Source organism: Scyliorhinus torazame, chromosome 8 (assembly GCF_047496885.1).
Source record: "Scyliorhinus torazame isolate Kashiwa2021f chromosome 8, sScyTor2.1, whole genome shotgun sequence".
Lineage (NCBI taxonomy): Eukaryota > Metazoa > Chordata > Chondrichthyes > Carcharhiniformes > Scyliorhinidae > Scyliorhinus > Scyliorhinus torazame.
The window spans coordinates 131,147,173-131,166,485 of NC_092714.1; the positions used below are offsets into that span (position 1 = coordinate 131,147,173).

The 19,313-nt window shown below is 47.9% G+C and overlaps 1 protein-coding gene across 1 annotated transcript in view; it reads left to right on the top strand.

Moving 5' to 3' along the window:
• Positions 1–1,067: 1,067 nt before the first annotated feature.
• LOC140428112 (E3 ubiquitin-protein ligase Midline-1) overlaps positions 1,068–19,313 on the top strand; it is a 572,352-nt gene continuing 554,106 nt past the window's right edge. The window contains exon 1 of the mRNA XM_072514187.1: positions 1,068–1,291. The gene's annotated coding sequence lies outside the window, so the exon portion shown is untranslated. The remainder of the gene's footprint in view (positions 1,292–19,313) is intronic.

Genomic DNA, 19,313 nt, shown 5'->3' on the forward strand with positions numbered 1-19,313 from the left:
CTGGCAGTTAGGGACAAAGGGATTTGAGACCGAATGGAAAAAGCAGGAAGAGGTGTGTCTATGAGAGTGATGCTGCATTGATAGGGGCCAGAGAAAGGGATTGGAAGTGAGCCAATCAGAATAGATCAAACAGGTCAGGAGGGACAAAGGCTGACCTATGGGCGTCGAGTATGTGAAACTTGATACCATTTGAATTGATTTTGCAGAGATCCTTTTGTCTCTTTGTTCAGTCGCTTTCTGGAGTGTAAGAGACTGGATGTCTCTTATGTTTCTGTAAGATGAATTAAGCTTGCAAGCTAAATAAATAACTTCTTTTTACGTGCAAATCCATCTCAACTTTTATTGAGGCCAGACTGACAGAGAAAAACATTTGGGAATCAACAGTTCAGGAATTGAACCCAGGCTTTTGCCGTCACTCTACATCACCAACCAGCCGTCCAGCCAACTGAGCTAACCGACCCCCAGATATAGATGGATGTCAGTCATGTAGTGCCTCACATTATTAAGAAATTCCCAGGCATAATAATTTGTTACATTTCTTCTCTCAAACTTTTCCCAGCATTTTAGTGAGAACTTTGAATGGAATAAACCAGACATTTTAGTGACTATGTCACACAAAAAAATTCATTGGCAATCCTGGCATAATGAAAGGTGCTATTTAAATTCATGTTGATGTTCCCCTTTTTTCCTTCCTTTGTTATAAAGATTTTGAAATGTTCTAATTTGTAAGTGCTTTCTACATGGCTGATCCAGTTGAAACAAGCCATGATGAAGTGATCACCTCTGATCAGTGTCTAGTATGAAGCATGCTGATCTTGCATTTCAAGTTGCTTCCCAATTCGATAGGAAAAGAATTACCCGCCGGTGTCCACACTTGTTACGGTTTATGTGAAATGTTGCACGTTACATAGCTGATCTCTTCTTTGGCATGCTGGCATATCTAGAGTTAAGTGGTAGATTCAAAGCAGCCACCCTCCACGGGAATGTGAGTCATGTTTACCTATATAAGGAAACCTGTCAGACTGAGGCCAGCCTTGTTCACTTAACTAAGAGACATATACACACACATACACACGTACCCTGCGGAGAGTAGGAGTGATCTACAGTTTGACAAGAGCACAACCTCCTCAGCAGAAGAGTTCCTGAAGTACCTTTTAAACAGTGAGGACCAGGCAAGGCTGCATTAGAGAGAGGGTGTGCGTGAGAGGGAGAGACAGATCTATTTTGGAACGAGAAGCTTTGCCTTCTTAGTCTTCAGGGAGCTGCAGCTTCTGACGAAATGGGGAGTCAGGTAAGTGAAGTTTGATGGGAAAGAAGTTAAATGAAAGCTCAAAAAGGGGTAACGTTTTGTTTGTCAGTCAAGAAACGGGTGTGCATCACACCACAAACTTTTGTATTACCCATTTCCTCTTTTGTTTTATTTGCGCTACTGTAGGTGAAACTCATATCCTTGCAGGAGGGCAGCCTGTGCCTGTGGCTTTTCCAAGGCAGACATACCGATTGTGATTCTAGTTTCGGTGGGCAGCACTTTTGCAGTCTTTGACAAATCCCAGATGCTCAGCTTTTGTCTGAACAAGGGTGAATGGAAGGTGGTGGGGGGAGACGGGGGGGGGGAGGGGGCTGGGAAGGGGCAGAGTTCTTGCACTGAAGGGATAATCTCGAATAGAATGCTGTCTGCAAGCTATATAGCGATCACTAATGGGAATGTGTTGATTCATGGTGAAGGTACCATGTCTGAACAAGCTCTCTGTGTTTACTGGCAAGGCCAGCTTCTGGATTGGAGAGCATGGTAGCGTTTAACCCCTCAGAATGTGATGGTATTTAGTTTATTTCTTGCATGCGTTACATTTTTTAAAACTTTGCCCGTCTGCAGACCGAGCCTTTCAATAGCCCTGGTAAACCCGATTCCAGTTGAAGGTCATGCACACTCTGATTGCAGTGTGCTTCAATGGTGAAATGAGAAAGGATCATAATGAACACCAAATTGTGAATGGTTTTGTTTGCCTTGAAGACCCTTTATTACTTTGCGATGCATTTAATCGCAATGATGCACCAATTACATGCGCCTGAAGCAATTATCAATATGAATGTAGAGCTCTTTGAAAAGATACTTCTCCACATAATTGTTTACTTAATTTTTAACTAATTTTGATTCATAATATCTGATGTTATTCTGCTTACGTTGCAAGCTTTGGGTTTTGATTGGCCCTGCTTCACTGCCACAGTCAGTAGTTAAAACCCAGAAGTTAAAGAGTCAAATATGGGGCAGCACGGTAGCATTGTGGATAGCACAATTGCTTCACAGCTGCAGGGTCCCAGGTTCAATTCCGGCTTGGGTCACTGTCTGTGCGGAGTCTGCACATCCTCCCCGTGTGTGCGTGGGTTTCCTCCGGGTGCTCCGGTTTCCTCCCACAGTCCAAAGATGTGCAGGTTAGGTGGATTGGCCATGCTAAATTGCCCTTAGTGTTGGGTGGGGTTACTGGGTTATGGGGATAGGGTGGAGGTGTTGACCTTGGGTAGGGTGCTCTTTCCAAGAGCCGGTGCAGACTCGATGGGCCGAATGGCCTCCTTCTGCACTGTAAATTCTATGAAAATATTTAGTAGAAGCTCTAGTGTTAGGGTTACTTCAGATTTGTCTTGACAGGTGAATAACTTTTCTTCTTGCTTCAAAAAGCATTTTCTACCCTGAGCGTGTGAAAACAATGTTCACATTCTGACCAATCAACATTGCAACAGTTTTTCTCCAATGGTCCTTCACCTTCCTCAACTCACATACTCCTCCTCAACTCACATACTCCTCCTCAACTCAGATACCCCTACCTGAACTCAGATACTCCTCGTCAACTCACATACCCCTCCTTAACTCAGATACCCGTCCCTCAACTCATATACCCCTCCTCAACTCACATACTCCTCCTCAACTCACATACTCCTCCTCAACTCACATACTCCTCCTCAACTCACATACCTCATCTCAACTCACAACCCCATCTCAACTCACATACTCTCCTCAACTCACATACCCCTCCTCAACTCACATACCCCTCCTCAACTCACGCTCCTTCCCAACTCACATACCCCTCCCCAACTCACATACCCCTCCTGAACTCAGATACCCCTCCATCAACTTAGATACACTTCCCCAATTCAGATAACCCTCCCCAAATCAGATACCCCTCCCCGCAGCCAGGAGCCCCCCTTCCCTCTCTCAGATACCCTCTTTCCCCAACTAGGAAAATCCTCCCGCAACTCAGCAGATATGCCTCCCCAACTCAGATACCCAACCCCTCAGCTCATAACTGCCTCCCCAACACAGTCACCTCTTTCCCGAATAGGGAAACCCTCCTCCAACTCAGAAGCCCCTCTGCCTAACTCAAGTACCCCTCCCCTCAAACCCTATCCCCATTCATAAACCCATCTCATCCCAAATACCCTTTCAGGCTCCTCTGCCAACAGAGTCCTCTCTCCCAATTCAGACACTCATCTCTCCAATGAGGAAAACCCTCCTCCAACTCAGATATCCCTCTGCCCAATTCAAATTTTCATCCTCCACTCAGAAACCCTCCCCCACTCAGAAACCCCATCTCCCAGCCCAGATATTCTTTCCTCACCCCAGATTGCCCTCTGCCTAATTCAAAAACCCATCCCCCACCATAGATACCCCTCGCCCCATCAGAGATATCACTCTCCTAACTCAGATACCCCTCTCCCCAAGTAGGAAAACCATCCTCCCAACTCAGATGCTCCTCTGCTCAAATCTGATGCCCCTCTCCTCAATGCAGATGCCAACTCCCCAATCTCAGTTACTCCTTCCTCCAATTCAGGTGCCCCTTCCACCAAGTCAGGTGCCCCCTTTCTCCAACTCGGACACCAACGCTCCAACTCAGATAGCCCTCCTTCCAGCTCAGATAGCCAACTCAGAAACCACTTCCTCCAATACCCTTCAGTCCTCCTCTCTCGAATTCAGATATCCCTCCACCTCTTCCCAAAACAAATACCCCTTCTTCTCAATTCAGATGTCTCCTTCCCATCTCCCCAACTCAGGTATCCCTCCTCTCCACCTCCCCCCACTCAGTTACATCTTCTCTTCCTTCCCTCAATTCAGAAACCCCCTCCCTCAATTAACCCTAGTTCCTTTTCCCCTGCCTCTGTGCTCTTTCTCCAAATTATTGAAGTTTGCTTGTGATTAACAGTCCCATGTACATAAACATGGGGGAATTCTCAGTACTGTTTGATTTGAATGGCAGCTGGCTGTGTGTCTGGCTCTCTTGGGCCAGTAATTTAGACCTTGAAAATTGCACTATCTAGATTCCTGATGTCTTGAGGGCTTGATTGAACCAAGAAAGTGTTTTATTCTGTGGGAATCTCAGTCTCCTCTGTTTCAGAATGAGTATATGCACGTGTTAACCTCCATAACGTGTCATAGGAAACACTCTGGGATTTCTTTCACTGACTCATTATAAAGTGGGTTTATAATTTGGCACTGGATCAGGTTTCACCAGCAATTCGACTGAAGCGACTCAAAGGGACCATTGCAGTTGTGTTGGGGAAACGAGGTGCGGAGAGCTTGATTGAGGCAACGACAGTTTACGATTGATTCATTTCAAAGATAACAAATTTGTTCAAAGTTGTCAAAGTTTTGAGATGAATGATAAAATCAAGCACTAGCAAACTCATATTCTACAGAGACAATGTATGTACAGTCATGGTTTGTGACTTGGTATTGGGAATATATTTAATTCCTACTGGACTAACAAATCAAATAAGATAAACATGCACTGGGTAACGTATATTCTGCAGCACAGCACATTACTGCACCACACAGCTATCCATCAGAGTCCCGTTGAATACTTGTAATAATAGTTTCCATCCAGCACCCTTTACATGTATGTATTATATATAAACCATGAACATACATGTCAGGTGAATAAGTTAGCAATGTACTGTGCAACAGAGTAGCAGGGCATTGTACAGAGTACATGAGGTGGGCATTTGATCTTCCTTGGCAGTTGGTGAGGTCCAAATGGCTAAAATAAATTAAATCTGGGCATGAGACTTGAGATTTTAGTTGATCCAGCATTCACAGCTTTTCAGAGAGCTGAGTCCCAGTTTTCCACTACACTTGTGTGGAAAATGTGCTTCCGGATATCACTCCTAAATGGGCTGGCTCTAATTTTCATTAGACCCTTGATCCGGATCCCTGTGCCAGAAAAATAAGTACAGGCATTTGCATTGTGCATTTCACAAGAGTAGAACATCCCAAAGTGTTCTAGGGCATACATCATTTGCCAGTATTGGTTATCTCACCATCAACATTGAGCTACCTATTTTTTTTTTAAAAGCAGTTGGCACAATAAAATAAGTTCACAAGGGTGCTTCCCAACCATATTTTAATAATAATAATAGTGAGAAAAATATTTATTATTGTCACAAGTAGGCTTACATTAACACTGCAATGAAGTCACTGTGAAAAGCCCCTAGTCGCCACACTCCGGCACCTGTTTGGGATCACAGAGGGAGAATTCAGAATGTCCAATTCACCTAACATGCACATCTTGCGGGGACTGTGGGATGAAGCCGGAGCATCCGGAGGAAACCCACACAAACAGAGGGAGAACGTGCAGACTCAACACAGACAGTGACCCAAGTGGGAATTGAACCCAGGACCCTGATGCTGTGAAACAACAGTGCTAACCACTGTGCTACCATGCTTGCAAAATGGAATAGGGCTATTTTAAAGTAAAGTAGAGGAGTCCACCTTACTCCCCCATCCCCCATTCCCAAGGCATGACTAACAATAATAATAAACTTTACTATTGTCACAAGCAAGCTTACATTAACACTGCAATTAAGTTACTGTGAAAATCCCTTAGTCGCCACATTCCGGCGCCTGTTTGGGTACACAGAGAGAGAATTCAGAATGTCCAAATTACCTAACAACATGGGCTGGATTCTCCGATTTTGAGGCTATGCCTGGAGTAAGTGTCTGGTTTTACGATGAAAATGTTGACGCAGTGCCGCACCGCTGCTCCAACCGGTGAGGGGCTAGCAGCCACGCCACGTAAAACGCATGGCCTTCTCGATATAAACGCATGGAGATTGGCCGGGTCTGTGGCCGCACATGTGCATGGCGACGACCTGCAGCGGTCGCCCCGTACAACATGGCGCCGGCCGCACGCGAACCCAACCTGCCAGATAGTGCCCCGCTGGAAACCCCTTACCAGCCCCGGGCCACCCCCCACCAGTCCCCCAGCCCTCGCTGAAGACCCTCGGCCAGCAGCACGGCTCCCCCTGACTGTGGCGGCGCTGGACACAGTCCACAGCCGCCACGGCAGATTCACAAAACTTGAGAGCACACATGTCCTGTGCTGTCGGGAACTCGGCCCACCGGAGGCGGAGCATCAGGGGAGGGCCTTCAGGTAACGTCCTGAGGCAGTCCCAACAGTGTGCAGCGTACTCCTCGATGATGCCATTTTGGAGGGGGCGGAGCATCCAAAAACTGGCGCCGCCCCCGATTCGGTCGTAAACAGGGATTCTCCGCCCGGTCGGCAATTACAATATCGGCGTTGGGCAACGGAGAATCACCGCCCTACGTCTTCGGGACTTGTGGGCGGAAACAGGAGCACCCGGGGGAAACCCACGCAGACACAGGGTGAACGTGCAGACTCCGCACAGACAATGACCCACGCTGGGAATTGAACCTGGGACCCTGGCACTGTAAAGCAACAGTTCTAACCACTGTGCTACCATGCCCATCTAACATTTGTCCATCAACTACCATCACTTAAAAATAAATTATCTGTTCTTTTCCCAGAGAGTGATGAGAATATGATTCCAAAAAAGAATGTAGAGGCAAAAAATATAACTGATTTAAGGAGATCCCGATTTTGCCCCTACTTCCGATTCTCCATTCCAATTGTGGAATGCATTCCAGGTGTCCGGATGAAGAATCCAGCCCGATGTGTATCACTGGAGTTTGTGTGACCTTGCTGCATGCAAGTTGGCAGCTGCGTTTCACTAAAGTACAACAGTGACTAGACTTCAAAAGTATTGAATTGACTGAAAAGTGATGTGGATCATTTTGAGATTTTGTAAGATGTTATAGAAATGCAAGTTTTCTTTTTGAATAATATTAAGACCCTGGGCTGGATTCCCTGCTCCCCGATGCCGAAAACGCATTCGGCAACAAGGCTGAGAATCCGTTTTGGCGCCAAAATCGTGAACAGTGGCAGGTTCTTAATTCTCCGTCCCCTGCAAAGTGGCGTACTCGTCGTGTACGCCGTGCCGAGTATCCACTGCCTCAGGCCATTGCCTGAGGCCCGCCCCGCAATGCTCCGTTACCGACCGGCCGAATTCTCAATGGCGTGGGTTATGTGTGCTCACACCGTCCGGGATCCTCGCGGACTCAGTCCGGCGCCGCCACAGTCGGGGGAGGGCCGATCGGCAGGCAGCGGGGGCTTCATTCGGGGCTTGGAGCACTGTGGGCGGCGGTCCGGGGCGTGTGTGCGGTGGAGGGGGGTGCTACTTCGGCGGTCCAGGTCTGCGGGCTGAGTCCGCAATGGAGCACAGCGCGGTCGCTGCAGGCCGCCGCCGTACGGATGCGCGGCCTCTGAGCCGGAAGTGCTGGAGGGCCATATCGGCAGCTAGAGCTGCGAGCTCTATGCTGGCTCCCTGCTAGCCCCCAGCAAAACTGGAAATCGGTGACCTTTTGATGCCAGTTTTCCTGGTGTAAAAGACCACCGTCTTCACGACAGTGTGGGGACTTAGTCTCCAAAACGGAGAATCCAGCCCCCTGTCAATAAAGTACGTCATTCTATGCTGTACCTGCAACAGAATTCTCAGTCGGCAGGGTTCTCCGGTCTGCCCACAGCGGGTTTCCCAACGGCATGAGGTGGCCACAATGGGAACCCCTTGGCCGACTGCGGGAATGGAGAACGTGCCGGAAAACGTGGCTGGCAGACCAGAGAGTCACGCCCTGATCTTCTTGCACACCGGTATGGAAACACCTAGGCCTCTAGTTCACGTTAACTACTTCAGACTCACTTAGTTACAATACATCATAGCTCATGGAGAGGTGCATTGAAAAAAATGTCTCAAGAATTTCCTCCAAACTGCTCCCACTATGCCTCGCTAACCTTGTTGGAAGTGAGTCAGGGGTTCCTGGTTACGCAAATAAGCCTGGAATTTGGTTACACTTGGGCTGAGGAGCAGGGGTAGATTCATGGAAAATCCTGGCCCAGATCTGCGGGAATGGAGAAAAATATTCTGCTATAAATTCATTTGCAGTAATTCAAACAATTAAATTAATCACCTTTCAAAAGAATGTCACATTTCCAGAAAAAACAATGACAGTATACAAAAATGTAATGCCGGCTAATTAACTCTTGTTGCTATAACAACAAATGCTACCAGTCAAAAGGTGGAAGTTAACTCATGAAGGCATGGAATTGACAAACTGAAGGAGACTGCTTACAAAGATATGAAATGAATGAAATTAAAATTGCTTATTGTCACAAGTAGACTTCAAATGAAGTTACTGTGAAAAGCCCCTAGTCGCCGCAGTCCAGCACCTGTTCGGGGAGGCTGGTAAGGGAATTGAACCATGCTGCTGGCCTGCCTTGGTCTGCTTTAAAAGGCAGCTCTTTAGCCCTGTGCCAAACCAGCCCCTAGCCACCTTGATTCCATCGCATGGCTATTCCAGATCCATGGCACTGTTACGATCTCTAATTTCAAACAGTTTGACCCAAAGTCCAAACACTTCTCCAACTTAGTAACGCACATGGATGGAAACAGTGGTCTATCCCGTCGTGGTTGGTTATTGTAACTTGGTGCCAGAATGCAGTTAATTTAAGAACTGCTCTAGAGGCCTAAACACATAATCCGGGCAGACATACTACAACAGGTTAGCGACTAGTTAGCACTGCTGCCTCACAGCATCAGGGACCTAGGTTCAATTACAACCTTGAGTGACTGTCTGTGGACTTTGCACTTTCTCCAGTGTCTGCTTGGCGTCCTCCGGATGCTCTGGTTTCCTCCCACAGTCCAGGGATGTGCAGGTGAGGTGGATTGGCCACATTAAATTGCCCTTAGTGTCCAAACTGTTGGGTGGGATTACGGCGATTGGGTGGGGGAGTGTGTCTAAGTAGGGAGTTCTTTTGGAGAATTGGTCCAGACCCGATGGGCCAAATGGCCTCCTTCTCCACTGTAGGGATTCTATGATTCTATGAACAGCACCAATAACGTGCTGCATGTTTGGAGGTGCCATCTTTGGATGATACATTAAACCAAGGTGCCATCTGCACTCGGCTGGATATAAACAAACCTGTGATATTATGTGGAGGGCAGGGGAGTACTCTCTGGCCAATATTTTTTCCTTAATTGTCATCACTAAAACAGTCTGATCATGAAAGTTATCCTGAGTGCTAATTGCCTATTATTTTTCCAAAGTATATCATTCTCTATATAGCACTTTGGGATGTCCTGAGATCAAAATTTAGTATTCAAAATGTTAATTATGATTATAAAAACGAATCATTTTCTTCAGACTCCCTTTCTTAAATATTCAAACATAATAATCTTGTAGACATTTTTATTGATTCCCTCATTTGACTCTCCGAGTGCAGACACCACATGAAATTGTACATCAGAGAAACAGCATCTCAATCGCTGCCAGTATAATAATGACACAATTGTTATTCATCTTTCATTGCAATGAGACCACACTCTGCGGTTTTGGTCCGAAACCTCCCTTGAAGGCTTGGTTTGAAACATAAACATAAGCAAGTTAAATAAACATCAGACTGCAATAGGCCACTTAACATTCATAATACAGGAATACAAGGGAATAATGAGCACCTTTGAATTCATTTTGGGAATCTCCTTACTGAATGGTGATGCAATTTTCTGCCATTGATTTCCCAGGCGCTGTGACCAAGACATAAAAACCATGAGGTCAGAAGTTTGCTGCCGTCTTCCTTTGTGGATCAGGCTCCAGCAGACTACATAATATTAACCACATAAAGGACACCTCACAATCTTTAAGCAGTTTAAGTGCTTTTAATTGTTAGATATGTATTCAAAGAGGGCTCATTTAGCTCAGTTGGCTGGACAGCTAGTTTGTGAAGTAGAGCGAAGCCAATGTCTGTACCTGAGGAAGTTATACTCAACCTGTCCTCTCACCTGAGGTGTGGTGACCCTCAGGTTAAATTGCCCCAGTCAGCTCTCGCCTCAAATGGGGAAGCAGCCGATGGGACTACGGTGACATTACTTTTATATATTCAGAAAATTGGCCCCGATATTTCTGGAAAAGTGCTGAGAGAGGCTGAGAATAACTGGTCTTAATGAGGAGTGGCCCATAATCAGGAGGGAGAGAGCCATCTTCAGGTGGAGGACGAGGATTGGAGGGATGGAGGACAGCAAAGGATGCTTGGGAAATTGAGGAGATGACACTCTTGGAGCATGATGTAAATACGATACGAGTATCCATGGTGGGACATTCGGATGTTACTATTATCCTCTGATCAGGTATGAATGTCCATGGTGGGACACTCGGACGCCACGATCATGCCACAGATCAGGTATGAATGTCCATGGTGAGACACTCGGACGTCAAGACCATCCCCTGATCAGGTATGAATGTCCATGGTGGGACATTCGGATGTTACTATTATCCTCTGATCAGGTATGAATGTTCATGGTGGAACACTCGGACGCCACAATCATCCCCCAGATTAGGTATGAATGTCCATGGCGGGACACTCGGACGTCAAGATCATCCCCTGATCAGGTATGAATGTCCATGGTGGGACACTCGGACGCCACGATCATCCCCCAGATCAGGTACAGGGGAGTGGGTCATGTTCTCCACATTTAACTTTTTAAATTCACCAAATCTACTCCCGTCCTGTGAGTATGTGGTGGGTGAAGAGGGAGGGGGTTAAGGTCAAGGCCTCTTTTTTGCAATTAAAATTTTCCATGCAAATGTTTAGCATTCTTCTTGGCATTGCAAATAGTATGAAATAGTTTACCTGTAAAACCAATTTTTAACAAAATAAGCTCCTTCAGACTCCCGGGGATAGATTCTCTGCACCCAGTCGGCGAAATCACGTTCTTACACACAAAATCGGGACCGGCATCGGTTCTGCGATTCTCCGCCCTCCGAAAAGCGGCTTACTCGGGGAGTATGCCGGGCCAAGTATCCACCACCACAGGCCATTGCCTGAGGCCCGCCCCACGATTCTCCGTCTCCAAACGGCCGAATACCCGACAGCGTGATTCTAATCTGGTGCTGCCATTCGGGAGACTCATGTGGCGTCTGCGGACTCAGTCCGTGGATGCCACAGTTGGGGGAGGTTCAATCGGAGGGCAGGGTAGCCCCATTCTGGACTGGGGGCTATGTGCGCGGGCGATGTGGGTCGGGCGAGCGGCCGATGCAGGGCTCTCTTTCGGCGGTCCAGATTCGCGGGCTGAGTCCGCCATGGAGCACGGCGTGGCCGCTGGAGGCCGCTGTCGTGCGCATGCGCGGCCTCTGACCTGGAGGTGCGGGGGGCCATATCGGCAGCTGGTGCTGCCTGCTAGCCCCCTGCATGGTGGTGAATCAGTGGCCTTTTGATGCCAGTTTTCCTGATGTAAAAGACCACAGTTTCCATGATGGCGTGGGGACATAGTCCCAAAAACGGAGAATCCAGCCCCCTGTGTGTCTTACGTCCTCCTCTGTTGTGGGTTTGGGGACAGGGACAGCATTTACTAAGGCAGGGGACAAGGGGGAGTTAGTGAAGACCCTGCCACATTCCCGTCTCCAGCCAATTAAGCCACGGATGGCCTTCCCTCCCCACCAATTGAGGCATTTAAGTAGAATTAATTCCCAAAGTGCCTCATTCCACTGCTGCTGGTGTTAAACCAACCCCTGACAGGGGACTTTCCAAATGGCGTGCATGCCAAGGACGTCTGGCCAGATTCCAGAGGGGATCTCTTGCTCCAAGGCACTCAATGTTTGATCAAGGGATCCAGCAATGGCAGGGGGGCGGAAGCGGGGGGGGGGGGGTTCTGGCGATTGTGAATGCCAGTCCCCTGCCCTTGCTGTTGACTCCTCTTAAATCCCCTCCACTGCGAACGCCCTTCCATCATTACTCACCTGTGGCCTGGGCCTCCATTGCTTGTTGTTCCGGCAGCAGCCACCAATAGACCTACTAGCCTCTGATTGGTAGATCCGCCTCCAGGGTCCTGATTCCTTGGAAAGGCTGACTGCTCGCCTCTCAAGTGTCTAATTGGAAGGTAATACTGTCAGGCCTTCCTGTAATCAGGTAATGTGGCGATCTCGCCGGCATTCCAGTCAGCGGCCAAGACCCCGGTCACCAGAGGTGGATTCTGTTCCCTGTCATCTTAAACGTTATTTTTGCTGTGATCATATCAGATTTACACTTTGGGGGGCAGCACGGTGGCGCAGTGGGTTAGCCTTGCAGCCTCACGGCGCCGAGGTCCCAGGTTCGATCCCGGCTCTGGATCACTGTCCGTGTGGAGTTTGCACATTCTCCCCGTGTCTGCATGGGTTTCGCCCCCACAACCCAAAGATGTGCAGGCTCGGTGGATTGGCCACGCTAAATTGCCCTTAATTGGAAAAAATGAATTGGGTACTCGAAACTTATTTAAAAAATAGAATTACACTTTGGAATTTACAGTCCAATCTGAGTTAGAATTCTGGAGACAAACAATCTGGCAGAACTTCTAAACAAAAGGGATGCTTCCCTCAATGTCAACAAAACAAAGGAATTGGTCATCGACTTCAGGAAGTGAAGTGTTGTCCACGCCTCTGTCTGTATCAATGGTGCAGATGTGGAGTTGGTTGACAGCTTCAAATTCCGAGGTGTAAACATCACCAACAATCGTGGTCCACGCACGTAGGCGCTACGACCAAGAAAACACAACTGCGCCTATACTCCCTCAGGTAATTAAGGAAATTCGGCATGTCCACATTAACTCTTACCAATTTCTATAGATATACCACAGAAAGCACCCTATCTGACTGCATCACAGCTGGTATGGCAACTGCTCTGCCCAAGCCCATAAGAAACTACAGAGAGTCGTGAACACAGCCCAGTCCATCACACGAACCCGCTTCCCATCCATTGACTCTGCCTATATCTCCCGCTGCTTTGGGAAAGTATGCAGCATAATCAAAGACCCCTCCCACCGGGTTATTCGTCTTTAAATCTCTATCATCAGGCAGATGACACAAAAGTTTGAGGACACACATCAATAGATTCAAAAACAGTTTGTTCCCTGCTGTGACCAGACTTTTGAATGACCCTCTTGTGGACTGAATTGATCTTATGGACTGAACTGATCTTTCCACGCATCTTCTCTACAGTTGTAGCACTATATACCGTATACTTCACCCACTGTCTATGTTTATGTATTTTCATTATGTATCCTCATGTATTATCAAATGTTGTATGTTTTCATGTGTGGAGTGATCTGCTTGGACTTTATGCAGAACACTGTTCCTCGGTACATGTGACATTTAAATTTAAATCTAAGTCAGACCCGGGTGTGATCAATTGAATAAACCAATGGTAGCAGTGGGCAGAACTGAGTTCGAATCCCATTCCGAAGATTTGAGTACATAATCTAGATCATGATGCTATTCATGGGGGCACAGTGGTTAGCACTGCTGCCTCACAGTGCCAGGGATCCAGGTTCAATTCCAGCCTCAGGTCACTGTTTTTGTGGAGTTTGCACTTTCTCCCCATGTCTGCGTGGGTTTCCTCCGGGTGCTCTGGTTTCCTCCCACAGTCCATAGATGTGCAGGTTTGGTGGATTGGTCGTGTTATATTGACCCTCAGTATCCAATGGTTAAGTGGGGTTACAGGTTTAGGGTGGGGATTGGGTCTGTGTGGGGTGCTCTTTCGAGGGATTGGTGTAGACTCGATGGGCCAAATGGCCTCCTTCTGCACTGTAGGGATTTTATGATTCTATATAATAATCTATATTATTGTCACAAGTAGGCTTACATTAACACTGCAATGAAGTTACTATGAAAAGCCCCTAGTCGCCACACTCCAACGCCTGTATGGGTACACAGAGGAAGAATTCAGAATGTCCGAATTACCTAACAGCACCTCTCGGGGCTTGTGGGAGGAAACCGGAGCACCCGGGAGAATCCCACACAGACGCGAGGAAAACGTGCAGACTCTGCACAGACAGTGACCCAAGCCGGGAATCGAACCTAGAACCCTGGCGCTGTGAAGCAACACTGCTATCCATTGATGAACGGCAAAGAACAGCAGGAAACTGCTCCTCAATATTTATCCCTCAACCAACATTATCCCAAAACAGAAGATGTAGTCATTTATCTCAGTGATGATTGGGAGCTTGCTGCGTCTACAATGGCTGCCTAATTTCCCTGCAGTAATTTCACTTCAAAAAGGCCCTACAGTTGCAGAGGGTGCACACATGGGGATACTAAATTACCATCACACCCTTACTTGTTTGGCAAGATACATGGATGGCTACAGCGTATGGTGTCCAGAAAGTAGTCCTCTTGCTCTTTGCCTCCACCAGTTGTTCTTGCTCACTCCCCCATCAGGCAGTCCACTGTCCTCGGGCCCATGTCTGTTGGTGTTAGAGCCCTCAAGTAGGTCAAAAGATAAGGGCAATTAGATTCCAGGTGACGTCCTCTGAATATGAGTTCCGCCAGTAATGAGGGGGCATGGTTTCCCTCTTAACCGAGAGATCAGCTCTCTAGTATAAAAACCCTGGACTGGGAGCAGGTCAGGAAGGAGGCCCTTCAGGAAGAGGAGAGTGTAATATTGAGTGTAATACGTGTGCTGATTTAACAGATTCTACACTGGCGACGAGGATGGGATGAACAAACAGACTTGGGATCTTGGGAAGCGCGGCTTGCATGGTTCCTTTTTTGTTACAGGATGATGCCACACTCCACCCCGGGGATCTCTCCAGCCGAATTGCTGATGGGCCGTCGCCTGTGAATACGTTTAAGTTTAGTCCTCCCAGACATTGGCGGGAAAATCCACCGGGGCCAGAATCGAGCCGAGGCTGATGCTGGATGACATTCGTCCTTATGCACCTTCACGGTGGGAGACTCAGTTTATGTTTGGAATTTTGCAGAAGGAGTCCCGTGGCACCAGGCCTCGTGTTGACTCAGACGTGACCAGTATCATTTCGAGTACTGGCACAAGGACGCAAATCAAACTGGCATGTGGACCACATTCTAGGACTTATCCAAGAGACGCTGGATCCGATTCTGGAGGTTTCGGACCAAACCTGCCCCCAGCTCGAACCGACACCTCCGCCCAAGTCACCATCATTGGTCCCGGACGCACCTACTGTAGAGAAACTAGTCTCGGACATAAAGGACACCAAAATGCCGGACAAAGATCCACTGGCCACTGATTCTGAGGTCGACATGGACATATTACCACCGTCTGAGCCAGCAGCATCCACAACTCCGGCCGCCGCAGCGCCTACCACCCTGCCGAGATGTTCACGTGAAGGGGACGCTCCCCAGTCTGGTACACGCCACCAGCTGCTACAGGTTCGGCCCTCGTCGGCCGTTCCCGGACTAGGACGCCTAAAGAGCCAGTAATTCCAGCTGCAGACATGGACATGACATAGATGTATCTCGGGACTTGGGAGTGGGTGGGGAGAGGGATGTTATAACCTCAGGGAGGTCGCAAGATGAGGACAATTAGATTCCAAGTGACCTCCTCTGAATATGCGTTCCCCCGGTTACGAGGAGGCAGGGTTTTACCCTTAACTGAGAGCTCTCAGGTCAGAGAGGTGGCCCTTTGAGGAGTGGAAAATGTAATATTGTGAATAAATGGAATCTTTGTTTTCTATCTGGTAATAATAATCGCTTATTGTCACGAGTAGGCTTCAATGAATACTGTGAAAAGCCCCTAGTCGTCACATTCCGGCGCCTGTTCGGGGAGGCCGGTACGGGAATTGATCCCGCGCAGCTGGCATTATTCTGCATTACAAGCCAGCTGTTTAGCCCTGGTTGATCCATGTGTGCTGCTTTAGCGGATTCTCCAGTTGGAATGGTACTTGAGTGGAGTGGAATGTGCAGGACCACCATGCCACCGATGTACAGGGGCCTTTGCATTGGCAGCTTGGTTATAATGGTGTCCTTCTAAGAAGACACGGGAAAAGGGCAAGAGACTTTAGTCTAAGCTTTTCTGTCAGTGAGTGAATGAGAGAACTGGATGAGTAGGAAGGGCAGCAGAAGGTTTTCATGAATTCTGAGCTGGCAGAGCTCCTCCAAATTCCCCGTCTCTGACATAATTGTTCATCTACTTTCCAATGATATTGAGGATTTTCTCCTTGGGGCTATCTATAACCTCACCCACTCAGATCCAAACTGATCAGATCCTCCACCATTTTACACCAAGTTAAATTTTTACTTCCCATTGAAGTGTACAGCATGAAGCCAATCTCCTGATGTTGTTTCCGTGCCAGATGAGATAAGTTACATGTTGCCTCCTCCGTCTTTTCCTCGATGCTTCCCTTTTTTGTCTTCTACAAAAAACTGTACAAAAAATAAGGTGCGGCATTCTCTGTCGGCCAACGCCGAAAGCGCGAAATTGGATTGGACAGAGAATCTGCTGTGACGCCAAAATTGTGGCGGGCACCCATGCTCATGGAATATACCGTGCAGAAGGAGGCCATTTGGCCCATCAAATCTACACCGGTCCCTGAACGAGCACCCTACCTAAGCCCACACCTCTACTCTATCTCCGTAACCCAGCAACCCCACCTCACCTTTGGACACTACAGGGCAATTTAGCGTGGCAAACCACCTAACCCACAAATCTTTGGACACCAGTGCCTCGATAGCGGCGTCAATGCAGTCCACTCTACATGTACAGTAGATGCCGTTCGCATATTGTTAGCGGGCCTGACCTGATATTCAGCGATGCACCACCTCCGCCAGGGGAATTACAGACGGCGTGGTTACAGGGTGGCCCTTCTCTCCTCCACTGCGTCCAGCAGTGTCCCGAGTTCAGCATCTGTGAACCATAATGCCGCTCTTCATGCTGCCAACTTGTTGGCTGTGATGTGTGTGTGTGTGGGGAGTGGAGTGCTGATTATATGGCTGCAACTTGTCAGCCTCTCAAGTGGCAATTCCGACTCCGGCGAATCGGACACCGTTTTTCTTCGGAATTGGTCGTGTTCCACGTGGCGCCAGTGCAAGCCCATTAACGGTTGATGAATTGCTCTGGGAATGGCATCAATTTTCCTGTTGCAGAACACCACCGATTCAGTGCCAGCATCAAAACTTAGGGCAGGATTCTCCATCCTGCCAGCCCCATTTTCCGGCGCGGTGAACTCCGCCAGCAACGGGATTCTCATTCCCACTGCCGGTCAATGGGGTTTCCCATTGTGGCCACCCCCATACCATTGGGAAACCCGCAGGCATGGGTACGTTGCCAGCAAAGCGGAGGATCCCGCTGACGGAGAATCCCACAATCAGTCTCTGAAACTAAGAATCCCGCCTAAGGTATTCCCGTTGTTGTGATGAGTCACAGTGATCTCCTGTAGTTGCTTCGTGCAGTCCAGTCAGACATTGGGAATCCTGCTGTGATGAACGGTTACTGTAACACTGTACCCTTGTCATCATGTAAGGTGATGTCCCCTTTAAGACCGGGCTTGGGACCCTGGGGAACTCCGCCTTTGGCTCCGCCCATCTGTGAGCCATATATAAGGGGCCGCCTTGTGGGCAGTGCAGCAGTTAGCACACGTCTCGGCACTAGCCTCAGTTACGTTCACTGCTCATCTCGTGTTCGTTGATGGCACATCAATTTAATAAAATAAACAGAAAGCCTCCTGGCTTCGGATCCCGAACTGGGGCAGTGGCGGAGACTAGTCACCTTTACACTGAGCCTGCGGGGAGGCGGAACCAGCATGCAGTGGTTTACCACATTACATATAATACAGTGGCAGTTTACCACAATACACATATTATATACTACAGTGGCTCGGAGCCAGCAGGGACAAGCCCAGGCATGTAACAGTACAACAGCATGTGGTACCCTCATTAACGACGCTTAGAGTGTAAACAGTAAAGCAGTGAACGTATATACGACTCACAGATGGGCGGAGCCGGAGGCGGCGTTCCCCAGGGTTCCAAGCCCGGTCTTAAAGGGGACATCACCTTACATGATGACAAGGGTACAGTGTTACAGTAACCGTTCATCACATCTGCCATTGCTTAAAGATGCAAAGGAGCATTTCAAAGTGAAGGGTGGGAGTTAAAAATGCATCCTATTACTAAATATGCATGTGTGGTAAACCCTAAAGTATTGTGAGATGGGAAGGTAATTGTGAGGATTGTGCATGTTGCATTATGTAAGGTTAACGGCACTTTATTTTCCTCCCTTAGCTGTCTAGAAATGCCTATAAACCACCCTGCATTTGCCAATATAGAATGTTGCTTACAGTGCTGACACTGGCACACATAGTTCCTCTCATTTCCCCACGGGCTACTCCCATTGATAGACTGCGGCACCGACAATGTTTAAGGCCACATCACAGGTTTAGAGGGGAATGGGAGCGACCGCTTGACGCAGACTTTATTTTTCATCAGAGACTCATCATATGAATTTAGCAAATTACAATGGCTTCCATCTTTGCTAGCTGCCACGATACCCAAGTGCTGCAGCAGCATATGGACAAGCACCTGGTCACGGGTTTTCTCTGTCGTCTGGTATCTGCCTAGATTATTTAAATGGTACTGGCTCTGGAAATATATGTAGGCAGAGCATGTTCAGAGTCAGGCAGGTATGATTCTCCCAGTCACTACTCCTGGCTGTGTTGCCTAATCGGAATATCTAAGCACCTTAGTGCTAAACTTGTATCTCATTTAACAAATAAACCGTAAAGATATATTTCACCAATGTCCATTAGAGAAAGAAACCCGACCTAGTCTGGTTTAGGGACGACTGCAGCCAACATCATGGTTAAATTTGACCTGTCCTCCAAAGTACCCCACAAGCCACTTGGTTATGTCATATGGCTCACAGGCTGCAGTGGTTCAAGAAGGTGGCCCTTCACTGCCTACTCAGGGTGACAAGGTATGGGCAATGCAGGCTAACTCTGTCAGAGCCGTCCATATTCTGAGAATGAATTGTGAAAGAAAACATTGCTTGTCTTGCTGCCAATGATTTAGCTGTCCTTAGAATGCAAGCACTAATATTATATCAGGCATCCACATTCTGCGATCTAGTGATTCCTAACCTGTCGACGTTGCCCAATAAATATTCATTGCCTTGGCAGACGTTCATTCCTGGGATTAG